At 43.1% G+C, this 15,345-nt stretch overlaps 1 long non-coding RNA gene across 1 annotated transcript; it reads left to right on the top strand.

Moving 5' to 3' along the window:
* The first annotated feature begins 7,631 nt into the window (after positions 1 to 7,631).
* Positions 7,632 to 8,137, top strand: LOC118562206. The gene is made up of 2 exons (XR_004930517.1): positions 7,632 to 7,850; positions 7,955 to 8,137. It is a non-coding gene; the product is annotated as an uncharacterized LOC118562206 (long non-coding RNA).
* Positions 8,138 to 15,345: the final 7,208 nt, after the last annotated feature.

The raw sequence follows: 15,345 nt of genomic DNA on the forward strand, positions 1-15,345 counted from the left end.
CAAGAAGTCTCTCTTCGGGCCGTCAGCTCCTGCCAACACCATCACCCTGTTCCCGTGCAGTTCTACCTCGCTGGTTACATCACCCTCCATCCCATCAAACCTTCAATAAAGACTTTAATTTTAAGTCCTGTGTGTGTGGTTCTGGGTTCATCCATAGACAAATCGTGACAATTAGACTTAGACAACTTTGTCATTTTGTATGCACAGAGTGCGTACAGAACAAAATTTTGTTTGCATACAGCTTGAGAATTACAGTAAATTACAGGATAAAGTGCAGCAGTGATTTAACTGTAAACAATTGAAATGTAAACAATGCAGGAGGAAGAGACAGTGTGTGATCAGTGTACAGGTGAGTATTTTTAAAAACCATTTGTATGTGCAGAAATTAATTTCTCAGATTAATTTCCTTTCATTAACAAATTCATTTTGACAGCTCTAATAAAAATATATGTGGTGTCCCACTGAAATTAAGCTAAATAAACATAACTTTTTAATTTGTTAAAAAAAAAAAAAATCACCGGGAGAGGGACTGCAGCTGTAGTTCAAGGTCTCCTCGGAAGAGAAGTGCTGACTGCAGATGTAAGTGCTGCCGCGACGGATTTTCAAATTTGGCCCCTCGTCTCTTATTGCCATCACCCAACGGGCTCGAATCTCAGCATCAGCCGGGAAGTCGTGAAAACTGAGATATGGAAAGTTTTTTTTGTAGTTTGAGCACTGTGGGACACTGCAGTACCAGTTTCACTGTGATTGTGCCATGCTTGGTGGATATAATGCTGCTGAGAGATGGACACAAGGAAGACAAGGGGAGAAAAAATAGATTATAATACTTTTAAAACCTTTAACCAGATAAACTCCCATTGAGATTAAGATCTCTTTTTCAAAGGTTGATCTGACTAAGAGGTCAGCAGCACATGTCATTACTAATACAGTATAATAAAACTATTTCAGGCTTCTACTTAAAATACACAGTATTTTCCACAAAAACTAAGAAAAAAGTGCATTAATATAACGTGCAAATAATATGAGAGATGCAACACAGAAAATTCAAAATTCAGACCCAGAGGCACTGTCCAATAGACCCACAGTCGTTATTTTTTAGGAATGAACAAAAATATTTAATTGGAATAAGATCTTTTGAATTCAGTGACTGCAATTATATATAACACATCACCATAATAAAGTAAGGAGAACAATGTAGAAGATAAATGTCTCTTTTTTCACTCAGTGAAAAACAAGATTTATTTCTATAATAACAAAGCTACAGTAATAATTTTATAACATCTATATCAGATTAATGATAGGTAAAGTAAGCTAAAAAGCTGCTGCATGTTAGCTTTGATCTTCATGTTACTGTCCCGATCAAAGCATCTATATAACAGCAATGATCGCTACCATTACAAAGGGGAAGAAAAAGATAGTCAAGACACGTTTAATATTGTGCTCTCAGTCTTACCAAATGAAATCGCGCTGATTTCTGATAGGTAAAGGTTTGGTAAGGTAAGCTAACCAGCTGCTGTTAGCTTTGATCTACATGTTACTGTCCCGATCAAAGCATCTATATAACGGCAATGATCGCTACAAATACTAAGGAAAATAAAGATAGTCAATACGACACGTTTAATATTGTGGTCTCAGTCTTACCTTATGAAATCGCGCTGATTATCAGTGAAACACGTCTTCACCTCCCGAATTTTCTATGTAAAAGCATGTAACCGGATGTAAAGATACCCTGCTCCGCTCCAAAACGGAAGTTGAGTGATGTCATGTGAAAAGGGTCTATGAACAAAACCTATACTTAGATATAACTGAATTCCACCAATGATCAGGCCCTCAGCCACAATCAAAGTAAAAAAAGACATGTCATTTAAATTCCATATTAAACAGGTTTCCATAGTTTCCTTTTTTCACCGCCGGAATATCGCCAAAATTAGAAATATTCTGTCCAGGGGTGAGATGCTGAAAAACTAGTCCATGCATTTGTTACTTCAAGGCTGGACTATTGTAATTCTTTACTATCAGGAAGTCCACAAAATGCAATTCAAAGTCTTTGTCATGTTTTTGTCACGATGAACCCGGACTCAGACCACACACACGGAGCTCAGTTCAGTAATGTTTATTGCGGGGGGGGGGGGACAGGTCGCTGGAATGCTGCGGTCAATGGGTCGCAGACACGGGTACCTCCAGATCAGACTTGAGAATCCTGGCACAGGGGAGACAGGATTAATCCAACAAAGGGAAGATGGGCTTACTTGATGCTGGAAGGTACCAGGCAGACACGGGGAACTCGGGAGCTCAGCCAAACGTGGGACGATCTTTGGCTGACGAGGAACAGGAGGTTGACACCCAGGAAGACGTGAGAGGATCTCTTACTGTGCATCAGGAGAACGAAGACGAACCAGCGAGGAACTGAAGGTAGAGTGAGGCTTAAATAGGGAAACTAACAGGTGGAGTGGATTCTGTCTGATTGCAGACCTAACGGGTGTGACTGATTACTAGAGGGTAAGCAAAGTGAGAGGAACTGAACTCAGACAACAAGAAACAAAACCAAAACTCAACCCTGACAGTCTTCAGCTGATCCAAAATGCTGCAGTAAGAGTTCTGATGAAAATCAACAAGAGGGACCATATTTCTCCAATTTTAGCTTCCCTTCATTGGCTTCCTGTTAAATCAAGAATATAACTTAAAGGCATACTATGCAACATTTTTTAGTTAATTAATGTGTTCCATACCGTTTTGGATGATTAAATGAGTCATTTCAGGTCGAACAAAGGTTTTCTCGGCCGCCCTGGTGGTCTGTGGGGGAAAAAAACGCACTTGCAATGCAGTACCGCGCACGTGACGTCACCGTCTCAAGAGCAACGCCCCTTTTGCCGCTTAGGTAGGGCATACAGGAGAGAACGCATACAGGAGAGAACGCACGGATAACAGATATGACCGACTTTACAGCCGTTAAACTTTCCCAAGACGATGTCCCAGGCACACGGTTTACTGGTCGCACTGTCGAAGAACACACCAACCTTCAGCTCAAACGATGGCTTGAGGTTCGAGGGCTTAAAAAACCGGAAAACTGTCCGAGTTGATGAACGGTAAGCTTTGTTTTTTTTTTCCTGCGCGGCGATCAAGGCAGCGTCGGCCGTTTTTTTTTGTTGTTGTTTGCAATCACCGTCCAGGAATGGGTATATGTTTAATGTTTGTCTCATTTGAAATGTTTTTGAGTAAGCTATCCTGGTAGCAGGCTATCATGTTAGCGCCTGCTACCATGACAGCCTATATGCGATCATGGTAGCAGGCGCTTCTTTATTAACATGTCGGCCACCAAAATACTCTTACCTTGACTTGATGTCGCTGGAATTGGGTCAGGATGTTCTTCGGTTGGGCCCTTTCCTCCGACAAAATGCTTGCTACATATGTAGGCCGACCGCACCGGTGTACCCAGCGCACACATTTCTCCTTGGCAGTCTTGAAGAAAACATCCTTCATATGCGGCCGATCAGCGTACCTCGAGTCGCTGTTGCACGTTCCATAGCAACAATGTTTAAAAACCATGGTCTTAGATTTGGAAAAAGCATTTGTTTACCGAGTAAAACCAAGGGTAACGCACGTCTCTTTTACAGCGACACAGCGGCGGACTATGCAAGCATGCCCTACTGCGTACCACGTGATGTGACGTCATCGTGACGTTGTGTTTCTAAAAATAGCTCGCGCGCGGTACCGCATTGCAGGAGCCCTCGGCCCGCACCCACAGGCTCAGAAGTCTCGTCTTGCTTTACGCCGAGAACTCCATGTGTTTTTGCCCTGCCATTCACTATATGCACGCACGAAAGCAACAAAGAACCGCGTGTTAACCTCAAATAAACATGCAAGCATATAGAGTTTTATTATTATTATTATTATTATTATTATTTTTTTTTTTTATGTTGGCGAGACGCTGCCGCGGCGGCTGCCTCGCCAAGATAGCACTGCGGGAAGCCTGATGTTCATACTTTCACTGTGTTAGTCATTGTTTGTACTACCGTTTTTTCGACTTTTCGTTGCGTTCGCCTGTCTGCTAAGCTCAAAACAACCGCGCCTGGCTTGACGGAGAAACCAGAACAGCTGAGCATCATTATGACAGTGCACTTTTACTTTCGCCCTCTGGGGGGAGCCTCGCTGGAAAATCAACCCCGGTTGCATTGTATACCTTTAAAATTCTTCTTCTAGGCAAGGCAAGGCAAATTTATTTATATAGCACAATTCAGTACAAGACAATACAAAGTGCTTTACACGATTAAGATATACCAAAATAATAAAATGTAGATAGAAAATAGAATAAAAGCAAGTAGGGATAGAATGTAGTAACAAAAAAGAACATTAAAAACAGTAAAACTGTTTAACTAGAACAGTCAAAGGCAATTTTAAACAGATGTGTTTTTAATCTTGATTTAAAAGAACTCAGGCTTTCCGCACTTTTACAGTTTTCTGGAAGTTTGTTCCAGATAAACGGAGCATAGGAACTAAATGCTGCTTCTCCATGTTTAGTTCTGGTTCTAGGTATGTGGAGTAGACTGGATCCAGAAGACCTTAGTGGTCTGGAGGGTTGATACACTGATAACAAGTCTGTGATGTATTTAGGTGCTAAGCCATTTAAGGATTTATAGACTAACAGAAGTATTTTAAAGTCTATTCTCTGAGATACAGGGAGCCAGTGTAAGGACTTTAGAACTGGGGTTATGTGCTCTACTTTCTTAGTCTTAGTGAGGACGCGGGCAGCAGCGTTCTGGATCATTTTTTGACCAATCTGTATAATCTGACCCAATCTGTGTAATCTGATTGAATTTGACTTTGTGAAGTGCCTTGAGATGACATGTTTCATGAATTGGAGCTACATAAATAAAATTTAATTGGATTGAATAGCTGTTGATGTAGCCATTTGGTGGTCAAAAAAATATGTAACATCCTTCAATCAAACTCAAAACCACGCCTATATTTCACACCTGTCAAAAAGTGACAGCCGGAAGTCCCGCCTTCCACTTCCGGCGGAAGTCCCGCCTTCCTTAACCGGATGTTACGTCACGTCCTTAACCGGAAACCCCACCTTCTACTGTAACCGGATGTTACGTCAAATCCTTAACCGGAAGCCCTACCTTCTACTGTAACCGGATGTTCCGCTTTCTACCTCCAGGGGTCGCTGTCCCGGCCCTCGGAAACCCCCTCCCTTCAACCACGCTTAAAATATTATTTTTTTATTTGTTATATCAATTATCATTATATGTTTTTTAAATCATTTTAATTATGTAATTAATTTATGCAATATATCGATGGTCAGGAAATGTGTTTTTCTGGGGTTTTCTTATAACTAAACGGTATGATGGAATGCTTTTTGACAACTCTTGTTTTATCCGTGTGTGTGTGTGTGTGTGTGTGTGTGTGTGTGTTTTACTCTGAATATAAAACTTTCACATTGCAGTATTTCATACTGCAGTATTTAGGCACATTTGTCCCTCCATACAGCAAGTCTCCGTTATGGCACATCCAACTCTCCATACATCCCAGTCTCCGCGCCGCTCTGCTAATAACAGCAGCAAGATAGTTTTTTTTTTCTTTACTTTCTCGCTCTAAGCAGTCGGTAAGCTCTTAACTTAAACAAAAACAAGCATTTACAGAGCGGACCAGCTTTAAGGCACATCTAAAAAGCAGAGAAACCCGATCTTAACTTAAAAGCATTTACAGAGCGGACCAGCTTTAAGGCACATCTAAAAAGCAGAGAAACCCGATCTTAACTTAAAAGCATTTACAGAGCGGACCAGCTTTAAGGCACATCTAAAAAGCAGAGAAACCCGATCTTAACTTAAAAGCATTTTACAGAGCGGACCAGCTTTAAGGCACATCTAAAAAGCAGAGAAACCCGATCTTAACTTAAAAGCATTTTACAGAGCGGAGCAGATTCTACGCGGCACAGCTAAAAAGCAGAGAAATCCGACAGCTCTCCGCAAGACGCTGAATTGAATGTGAGCGGTTCAGCTGGTCTGTTAGGGGAGGAGTTTTGCTCCGCTAGCCCGCACCGCTAGTTCCAGACACCGCTGCATCTTTTGCAATCCACATCAGATCAGAGTTTTATTCGATCAGACTTTCGAGACGGCGTGGTCAGTTTAAACCCAGCATGATCCTTCCTGTCTGTAGAATTCAAAGGATGGTTTTCCGCCCCACACAGAGCAAGTGTTGTAACAAGCACCGTTATGTAACAAGCACCGTTTCGGGTGGCGAGACGGGCGGGGACCGTGACGTGAAAGGATTGCGCCTTTTCCAATCAACATTGCCAGGAAGCGCCTTATTCAGACAAATTTTAAACCCAGCGGGACACATCCTGCCGTCTGTAGAATTCAAGGGATGTTATGCCGCCCTGCGCCGTGCAAGGTGCTATTTCAAACACCTATACGGGGGATGAGACTAGGCGGGGTCGTGACGAAGCAATCTGTAAACAATGCTGAGGAGATGGTCGATTATGCTAGTGTACAGCTGTCGCGACATCCTGGCCTAGTAAACATGTCGCTGGCGGGGTTTAACGATCGGACGATGTGGCTATTGTTTCGGCTACCTGGGGGTACCTGCGTGAATCCCGCCCTCAATTCAAACCTTTGCTATAAGGCGTCCGGTGGACACCCCTTTCACAGACACAGGCGGCTTAAACGTGCATCATGTCCGGAGGTCGTTCTTCATCTGTTGCAGCCCAGGTCCTTAATGCGGGATTGACGTCGACCCAGGAGTTCAACGAGATTTTCGCTGGTAAGTTACTGCTTTAATTTTATCTTTAGCCGCTTTTTAAGGTGTTTTTAACAGAGTTTTATTCTCTGCTGGATGGGCTTTGTGTGTTATAACTACAGGCCTCTGCTGTTTTTAGAGTTTTAGCACAAATTCAGGGGTGAAAGGCTGTGTTTAGCACAAGGGGCTAGCACTTTTATTCTTCAAGTTACCTGTTTTTATTGCTATGTGTTTCATTGTTTGCTGGATGGGCTTTGTGTGTTTTAAGCGGGCAACTACAGGCCTCTGCTGTTTTTAGAGTTTTAGCACAAATTCAGGGGTGAAAGGCTGTGTTTAGCACAAGGGGCTAGCACTTTTATTGTTCAAGTTACCTGTTTTTATTGCTATGTGTTTCATTGTTTGCTGGATGGGCTTTGTGTGTTTTTTAAGCGGGCAACTACAGGCCTCTGCTGTTTTTAGAGTTTTAGCACAAATTCAGGGGTGAAAGGCTGTGTTTAGCACAAGGGGCTAGCACTTTTATTGTTCAAGTTACCTGTTTTTATTGCTATGTGTTTCATTGTTTGCTGGATGGGCTTTGTGTGTTTTTTAAGCGGGCAACTACAGGCCTCTGCTGTTTTTAGAGTTTTAGCACAAATTCAGGGGTGAAAGGCTGTGTTTAGCACAAGGGGCTAGCACTTTTATTGTTCAAGTTACCTGTTTTTATTGCTATGTGTTTCATTGTTTGCTGGATGGGCTTTGTGTGTTTTTTTAAGCGGGCAACTACAGGCCTCTGCTGTTTTTAGAGTTTTAGCACAAATTCAGGGGTGAAAGGCTGTGTTTAGCATAAGGGGCTAGCACTTTTATTGTTCAAGTTACCTGTTTTTATTGCTATGTGTTTCATTGTTTGGTGGATGGGCTTTGTGTGTTATAAGAGGGCAACTACAGGCCTCTGCTGTTTTTAGAGTTTTAGTCTGAATTCTGAGGTAAGGCTTTGAATAGCAGTTTCAGTCATTGTGGCCTGCTTGCAGAAGTATATATCTTCCATTGCTGTTATTACAATATATTTTATTTATTTGTTTCAGCGCCAACAACTGCTGAACTACAAGACCTAGATTTTACACTAACGGATATTGGTAAGATGTGATTCAGCCTTGTATTAAAGTATATTTTTATTAAAATCACAGTCTTTAAAATAATAATACTATCTTTCAACCATTGTTATTTTTCTGTATTCCAGATCTTACCGACAAAGGGTTAATTGACGAGCGTTACGGTTGTCCGAACCAGCCAAATCAGAATGACTTCCACAAAGAGCTAGCGGTGACACAGCCTGGATCAAGCAGAACGCAAACGTCCCGCGCTGAAAGATTGTGTCCGAAGCCATTCAACCCAAGTGTGTTCCACGGAGAGCTAGCGGTGACACAGCCTGGATCGAGCAGAGCACAAACGCCCAGTGAAGCAAGATTGTGTCCGAAGCCAGTCAAACCGTGTGTGTTCCGCAAAGAGCCAGCGGTGACACAACCTGGATCGAGCACAACGCAAACGCCCCGTAAAGGAAGATTGAGTTTAGCTAAAAGGAGGCTCCCAGCAGAAATAGCTGCTCAGAACACATCAACACCAAAGCGGCAGAGGACTGAAGAACATAACGGGTCAGTTGTTGTAATAAGTTCTCCAGAGACATCAGAGCACCACGATCGCTTCCCCGAGGAAGCTCCCCGGCTCACCACGTCACACGGCCTCCCTCGAAACGTTAATCAGGGGACAACGCTTCCTGCAGCACGTAAGTTAACTATTATAAGTCTCAAACTAACTCTGATGGTACATTTTCTGAATTAGTCCGGCTCATTTAGTGTATTTATTCATTTACCCACAGTAACACCCCACCGTGACATTGTTGCTCAAGCACTCTTTACGGCTGGAATACAGCCTCATCCCGATACATTTGGCCAGACGGACGGTAAGCATGCAAGTGTTCTATGCTATATGTTATTATTATTTATTTATCATTTCTTCTTCTTCATGTATTACCTTGTTTAAAAAAGGTTGTCTCTCCCTGCTTACTATTTCTACAGTAACAATTCAGTCTGTACACCAGAATAATGACGCCGAGCTAATAGCAGCAGCAGCAGAAGCGGAAACAGCAGCATCAGAAGCATCAGCACATGATCGGTCTCGTCCTGCCTCATCTGCTCAGCACCCTGGTGAGTTTGTGGTGCTGTTGGTAACACATTGGCAGTGAAACGGTAGGGTTGCAGTTCTAAACTGCAGCCCTTGTAACCCTTAGCCTATTTTTATTTATTCTTTTCTGTCATCTTTTTCTTTTCGTGTATTACCCCCGTTTTAAAACTCTGTCACCGTCTGCTTATTTTAATTTGTAGTAGCACAGGTCATCCGCCGTGACGCAGGAAAACACAAGAAGAGGCGGAGTCTCAGAAGCCTGTGTTCGTCAGTCCTGAGAGTTCAGCAAAACTTCAAGCAGTTAATCATCAAAGCGGATGCGACTGGTCCAATTATTGATGGTACATCTTAAGTTCAATGCTTTCAAAGAATTTGTTTGTAATATAATACTTTTTTTTTTATTCAATACTCATTATGTACGATAAAATTAATTATATATTTTTTTTTTTCATTCTTTTATTACAGCCGCTGCATGGGCAGTAACGCATATGCCAGTTGCTACGGGACGTCAAGCTGCCCTCTACCGCCGGAAAACTGCTGCGCTTCTGAATTACTGCGAGACTCTGATGGTTGAACTGGTTGACCCGACGATGCCAGTACCGTTAACCAGCTAAGTTGTAACCTGTTTTAAAAAAAAAAAAAAAAAAAAAAAAATGGAAAGTCAACAAATCAGAGAGGCTCTGGATGGAATTGTTGAGGCTGTAAATCAACTTCGGAATCTCCCTGTTCAGCATGCAACCGAATCTGTAAATCTTACCCCAGGATCTCCTGTCAGACTTCAGGGGCAGACTGATCCGGATTGGGATTCTGAGCGGTTTCTATGGTTAGAACAAACCGTTGGCGAGCTAAATGATTCTTTCTCTCAATCAATCACGTGTTTGAACGACTCGCTAGAATTTCAACAACGAGTTACAAATGTTTTAAGTGATATCACCCAAATGGTTAACGACCTCCGGAATATACCGGTTCAGCAGGGTTTGGGGTTTGCGGATTTAAATCCAGGTAATTCACCAGATAGACAGCAGGGTCATACACACTCGGGTTCGAATTATGAGCGTTTATCATCACTAGAACAAGCTATCCATCAATTAAATGTTTCTGTCTCTCAAACATTTACCTCCAATCCTACAAGCCTTCAGTTCCCGCAGCAGCAGCAAGGTGGTCATTTAAATCAAAGTGAAAGAGGTGAAAATGATCGGTCTGGTTCTTCGCATACTGTTTTGCAGAATCCCTCATCCAGTTCCCCTCAACAGCCATGCTCGAGCCCATCTGTCGTTCCCACGTCTAACCCAGAGGATCAGCCAAGCACGAGTCAGTCTCAGCCAGCTGTTAACCCCGGCATTCAACGGGAGCGATTTAATGTAACAGAAATAAGACGTCCTTTCAGCGTGACAGCTTCACGACCCGGTGAAATTCCTAACCCCGCCGAATTTTACACACAGGTTTATCATCTTCTCACAGAGCTGGCGGACTCTGTTACACGTTCAGCATCACGCAATGATGTTGTACAGCTTGAATTAAGCGGCGAAGGGTTTTCCCGTCATACAGTGGTTCAGGTAAATGATGACGGTGATTCAGTTCTGCCTGCATTTCTGGAATTTTTAGACGAGTTAACACAGTCTAATGAAGAATTGCCAGGACCTGAAAACTTGGAAATAGTACTTCAGATTGTACGAAACCCTCACGGCGGTGCTAAACGTAAGGCGACAAAGACGTTGGACTGTGAGCTGATTCATAAAAAAAGACGTCACCTCTATATTGTTGAAAATGCTTCTAATCAGCTCTGCTTTGCTGCCAGTCTAGCACATCTCTGTAACCCTGCTTTTACAGACGCCCAAGCCATGCATCAAGCCTCGCTGTGGCAACGGACAGCCGGCCTCACTGAGCAAACTCCTGTGACTTTCAGCGACGTGCATAAATTTGAAGAGATAGTCAATAGGAAAATTGTTGTTTTCTTTAAAGACGACAAGGAGGCAGTGCTTCGTAAATTTCAGACAGGCTTTTCAGATCGTTCAAATCCCCTTTTCCTGCTTTTGTTCAAAAGTCATTATTATGGAATAAAGAGTCTCACAGGTTTCACAGGCTCGAGGCACATTTGTGGGTACTGCTTTAGCGGTTACGACAACATTGGCACGCATAGCTGTAAGGGTCACTGCTCGGTATGCCTCGACTCAAATTGTACTCTCCAGCAATACAGCCCTGTGCAGTGCATAGATTGTAAACGAATCTGTCGTAATTCCATCTGCTTAGCTAAACACAGAGAACCCACACTGAGACCTAAACTTGGTAAGCTCGTAAGTAACTGTGACACGACAAAGTTCTGCCCTGTGTGTAAACAGCTTTATTTTGTAGCCGCAGGTGGACAGAGCAAGCCCCACGATTGTTCAACAAAGTGCACGGTCTGTCGTCAGAAAGTGCCTCACGGTGCAGATGTCACGTTAAACGATCATCTGTGCTATATTCAACCGACCCTGACTGATGCGCAACTCCGCGATAAGCTAGTTTTTTATGATTTTGAAACTTTTACAGATCAAACTGGAAAACATATCCCGTATCTTGTAAGCACAAAAACCTTGGCTGGGGATGTTTGGTGTTCTTATGGTTTGAACTGCGTCAGGGATTTTCTGCTTCATTTTAGAAAACCTCGGTTCAGAGGTCATTCTTTTCTTGCCCACAACAGTCGTGGGTTTGACTCATACTTGATTCTAAGTGAGATGGTTAAACTCGGCATCAAACCGTTCTTGATCACACAGGGGAGTAAAATCCTTTGTTTTACTGAGCCTGATTACAGTCTTAAATTTATAGACAGTCTATCGTTCCTTACAATGAAACTCAGTCAAATGCCAAAAGCGTTAGGTTTTACTGATCACTGTAAGGGTTTTTTCCCTCACTTGTTCTCCTCTGAGAAGACATTGAACTACATCGGCCCGCTCCCTCCACCCAGCTTCTACGCTGTGGAGCATATGAGCCCTGCTGAGCAGGAGCGTTTTTCCGTTTGGTACAACGAGGCCTCTAAGCATCCCTTTGACTTTAAAAAAGAAGCTCTCTATTATTGTCAGAATGATGTGGAAATTCTCTTCAGGGCTTGTGTGAAATTCAGAGAAGAGTTCTTTAAAGAGACAAACGTCGATCCTTTTAAAAGCATCACCATAGCAGCAGCCTGTATGAATGTTTTCACAGCAAATTTTCTTCCGCCCGACACACTAGCCATACCTTCCCCTGTGGATTATCGGCGTCAGTGCAAGACTTTTTCAGACGCCTCCATTCAATGGCTGGAGTGGGTAGCTGCTGAACGGGGCATTTTCATTCAACATGCTCTTAACCGAGGTGAAATGAAACTGGGGCCGTATTATGTGGACGGATACGCGGAGGTCCGAGGCGTTCGAACTGTATTTGAGTTTAATGGTTGCTTTTACCATGGTTGTCCTGAATGTTTTCCAGCCGACCAGACGTGCCCGCTCAGAGGAGTCTGCTATGAAAGGTTCCATGCAGCTACCATCGAGAGAGCCAGGGTATTGCAGTCGGTTTACGGGGTGCGCCTGGAGGTTATGTGGGAGCATAGCTGGGATTTAATGAAGGCGTCACACTCTGGTCTCAAAAGGTTTCTGGACTGTTTCAGTGCCCCGGCACCTCTTTGCCCGCGGAACGCTCTGTTTGGGGGTAGAACCAGTGCCCTCAGGCTGAGGTACACTGCAGGGGTCGAAGAATCTGTGCATTATGTAGACTTCACATCTCTGTATCCGTTTGTGAATGCTAGCTGCAGCTATCCACTAGGCCATCCCGAAATCATATGCAAAGATTTCGACGATCCCCGTAGCTACTTTGGACTTATCAGAGCGACCGTGTACCCGCCTCGTGGTCTGTTTTTTCCCGTTTTGCCGTACAGGACCGCTACCGGTAAACTGGTGTTCACACTGTGCCGGGCTTGCGCTGAGTTGAACTACCAGACGGGCCCTTGTACCCACTCTGACCAAGAGAGAGCGCTAACAGGTGTATGGGTAAGTGTGGAATTCAACAAGGCTCTTGAGCTGGGATATAGGCTTGCTAAAATCACTGAGGTCTGGCATTTTGAAAAACAGAGCAGTTCAATCTTTAAACCATATATCCACACTTTTTTGAAGGGTAAACAGGAAGCTTCAGGTTTTCCCGCTGAAGCTACGGATGAGGAAAGTCGTTTGAAATATGTGGCAGACTACAAACGTGAGCAGGGCATCCAACTAGATGTACGTAAGATTGAGGTGAATCCGGCTAAAAGACAAGTTGCTAAATTGTGTCTGAACAGTTTTTGGGGCAAATTTGCACAGAGAAATGATTTGGCTCAGACAAGCATTGTGAGCGAGCCCGAAGAGTTTTTTAACTTCCTTTTTTCAGGTAAATACGCAGTCAGCTACTTTCACTTCCTGAATGATGAAATGTGCATGGTTCAGTGGAAATACAGCAAGCGTTGTATTTCTCCACCCAACAAGGTGAATAACGTCTTCATTGCAGCCTTTACAACTGCTCATGCTCGTCTGAAATTGTACACCTGTCTTGAACAACTTCAGGACCGCGTTCTGTACATTGACACCGACAGTCTGATCTATGTGGTTAAACCGGGTCAGACCTCCCTCAAGCTCGGTAACCTTCTGGGGGACTTGACTGATGAATTATCAGGTGATTTTATACAAGAGTATGTCTCTGCAGGCCCAAAGAGCTACGCTTACCAGACCAGACACCGAAAACAAGTGGTGATGAAGTTTAAAGGCATCACTCAGACTCATCAGTGCAGTGAGAGGGTGAATTTTGACAGCGTGAAAGACCTGGTAGAAGGTTATCTGCAAGGTTCTACAGGGGATGTTTTACAGGCTCCACAGCACACCATCAGAAGGAATAAAAGGAGCTTCCAGCTTCAAAATGCAGCATTTCAGAAAAAGGTGCGCGTCGTTTATGATAAAAGAAGGCTTTTTCCTGATGGGACAACCCTTCCATTTGGCTATTAAAAGGTTAACTGTGGGGGAAGAAAAAAAATGTCTCTCTCCCATGAAACACAGGAGGTTGAATTCGATCCTAGATTCAAAACCCCTTTTTCACTTCTAATAGCAGGGCCGAGTGGCTGTGGAAAATCTTTTTTTGTTAAAACTGTTTTGCAGAATTGTAACCATGTTATGGATATTGTTCCTGTAAATATTGTTTGGATTTACACCTGTTTTCAAAGTATGTATTCTGAATTGCAGAAAATGAATAAAAAGATTAAATTCATCGAAGGACTACCTGATTCTTTTGATGATGAAAATCTGTTTCCTCCTGATCAAAATCATTTGGTTATTTTAGATGATGTAATTTTCCAGGCTTCGGACCATCCGGAAGTGGTGAAAATTTTCACTCAATATAGGCATCATAAAAATATGAGTGTCATAATGTTAAGCCAGAATGTGTTTCATCAAGGTAAATACAGCCGTACCATCAGTTTAAATGCTAATTATATGGTGTTGTTTAAAAACCCTAGAGATAAATTGCAACTAAATATCTTAGCCCGTCAGATATTTCCGTCAGAGAAAACTTTCTTTATGGAGAGTTTTCAAGACGCGACCAAAGATCCTCATGGGTATTTAATCGTGGATCTGACTCCCACTTGTCCAGATCGTTTCAGACTGAGAACCGGAATGCTCCCAGGTCAGTGGCCAACTGTGTATGTTCCTAAATTGCAGTTAATTTATCATGTCATCTCGCATAAGAAGAAATGTTCCCCTATTTAGGGCGCTCTGTCAAGCAACGCCTCAGAAACGTAAGGACATTCTAACCCATTGCTCACCTGACTTTCTTAAAGCCTTATGTGAAATTGCTCTAAATGTCCTAAAGGGTAGCGTGAAAATATCTCCTTTTCAACACAAAAAACTGGCAAAGCAGAAAAAAATCCTCAGACTGCTGGCTGATAAAAGAACCGGTTTAAAACGCAAGCAGTCGGTTCTGAAAAATCAGACAGGCGGGTTTATTCTTCCCTTGCTGAGCGTCGTCGCGCCTTTATTAGGAGAGGTGTTGGGAGGTGTCATCAGGAGATGAGAGAAAATGTCTCTTAGGACTGCACAAAAGATGTATCTGGTTTCACCGCATCAGTTCAAACGTTTGATCCCGTCAGAGCCTTCCATCAGACAGACGGCCGAAGAGGATTTGGACTCCAAAATGAGAGAGATACTGAATGAACCGGGACTGAGTTCTTATGAAAAAATTAAAAGGTACAACGCTCTGTTACAGAGATATCTCACTCTGATGAAGCAGGGTCAGCAGGACGAACCCCAGGTGACTTTAAATGTGCAACGTGACCCTGTGCCTGGAAATAATGAGGCTGGCTCTGCTTCTAACGGTTTTACAGCCTCTCCTGCTGAATTGGATCAGACCGCTATCGAGGTTTTAAGAGCTCTGCCTAACAGAGATCGCAAAAATGCTGAATACATACTGAGAAGGTTAATGCAC

Source organism: Fundulus heteroclitus, unplaced genomic scaffold (assembly GCF_011125445.2).
Source record: "Fundulus heteroclitus isolate FHET01 unplaced genomic scaffold, MU-UCD_Fhet_4.1 scaffold_83, whole genome shotgun sequence".
In the NCBI taxonomy this organism is placed as follows: domain Eukaryota; kingdom Metazoa; phylum Chordata; class Actinopteri; order Cyprinodontiformes; family Fundulidae; genus Fundulus; species Fundulus heteroclitus.